Source organism: Callorhinchus milii, unplaced genomic scaffold, assembly GCF_018977255.1.
Source record: "Callorhinchus milii isolate IMCB2004 unplaced genomic scaffold, IMCB_Cmil_1.0 Scaffold1, whole genome shotgun sequence".
NCBI lineage: Eukaryota > Metazoa > Chordata > Chondrichthyes > Chimaeriformes > Callorhinchidae > Callorhinchus > Callorhinchus milii.
The window spans coordinates 99877200-99879055 of NW_024704742.1; the positions used below are offsets into that span (position 1 = coordinate 99877200).

Consider the following 1856-nt stretch of genomic DNA (forward strand, 5'->3'; position numbering starts at 1 on the left):
TACTATGTTTAATGTAACAATTATTCTTATTGAGAGCATTTGAGAACCAAAGTTGAGGAATTCTAAGGCAAAGGCTCAGCTAGCGAACAGTGGAGTCCTGTAGCTCAGTGGTTAGAGCACTCGCTTTGCAAGTGAGAGACCTGAGTTCAATTCCAGGCAGGGCGAAACCTTGGGCAAGTTTCCTTACTCCACACGCCTAATAATAATCCCTCAAAAATCAAAAACAGTAATAAATTGGTCATTTTCAATCTACGACTGTTTGTGGGACACTGCTGTGCGCAATTGGCTGCCGCGTTCGCCCACAAATATACAGTCAATTCACTTTACAGTGTGTTCTGTGAAGTGCTTTGGGACGTCCTCCCGACGTGAAAAGCGCTATATCAAATGCAAGGATTATTATTATTATTATGGTTTCCTTGTGAGGCTGAACCACCTTTTCCAGACACTCCAGCTACCTCAGCTCAAAAAAATTATGTCCCATGGCAAGTGGGAGAGTCGAGGAGCGAAAGATCCTTATCCAGACCCGATAATGACAAATAGTCAGACCTTGCCCTGAGTGTTTACATTTAAGGAAAATGATGGTTAAATGCTATGATCCTTGTGTAGATTAGGTCCATCTTGAACTGGTTAAGAGCCTGCTTTTGAAAAGTGTTTTCCCACCAAGGAATATCTTTTGAAGTGTTTCTTCACTAAATATGAAAGTATCTATTTCCCCAGTTGGTGCTTCGGGTCTGTAGTACAGAGGCAAAATCATTGGCACTGATTCCTGGCAAAGGAGCAGAAGTGCAGAAAAAATGATGTGGTGTTTATAAATGAACAACTGTGGTTTCATCAATTTATCTTTTAGATGTTAGCTTCACCTGAACTGATTTATAATGGGTTTAAAAATCTTTGTTTAAGAAATAATAATCCTTTCTTACATTTGATACGCCTTTGAGACGTCTCAAAGTGCTTCACAGAATATTCTGAAAAGTGAATTGACTATATTTTGTGGGTGAAACGCGGCAGCCAATTGCCAATTGTCCCACAAACAATCGTGGATTGAAGTGACCAATTTTTAAATTCTTTTGAAGGAATTATTACCCCCAGAAAAGCGATCCGCCAAATGACTAACAACCAGATTTCTGCTTACTGCTAGGTAAACAGAGTGTGTGTAGGATAAGGAAACTTGACCAACATTTTGCCCTCCCGGGAATCGAACCCAGGTCTCTCGCTTCCGAGGCGAGTGCTCTAACCACTGAGCTACAGGAATCAACAACAATTTACATTTACAACAGCAACTTGCATTTATTTAGCACCCTTCAAGTGGGTTAGTGTATTGGAGCTTAAGCTTAAGCGCTCATTCATATAGCGTCTTTCATTTTGGAAGGACGTCTCAAAGTTTTTCACACATTTCAGGAAGTAGGCCAAGAGAATGGTTGAACTGATGGATCTTAAAGCAGGTTTTGAAAGTGGAGAGAGGGCAAGGTGAGGAAATACAGAATGGAGTTGTAGAGAGTGGGTCAGAGCCACTGAAAGCTTGCCCATCAATGGTGGTGTAAAGCGGGTGGGAACGTGAAGCATGCCAGTGTTTGCTGAGTGGTGGGACAGCCAGGGCATCAAGGTTGCAGGGGGTCCAGAGCTAGTGTGGACAAGAGCACAGACACAGACCTTACATCCCAAGATACCTTGTCAGGCACGATGCGTAACCAGTTGAAAAGAAACATGTCTAACATTTCTAAATTCAAGTGGTTTGACGAATTGGGATAATAAATTTGTGATCAATGTTGAGCATTTCCAATACTGTTTCAATATATTTTCCTGAGAAATGTCCATGGGAAATTTCTACTTGCAAAATGCCTGCTATGTGTCCCAGC

At 41.6% G+C, this 1856-nt stretch overlaps 1 non-coding gene across 1 annotated transcript; it reads right to left on the reverse strand.

Annotated features, from left to right (window-relative positions):
• Nucleotides 1-1180: 1180 nt before the first annotated feature.
• trnap-cgg lies at nt 1181-1251 on the reverse strand. Its single transcript has one exon. It is a non-coding gene; the product is annotated as a tRNA-Pro (tRNA).
• Nucleotides 1252-1856: the final 605 nt, after the last annotated feature.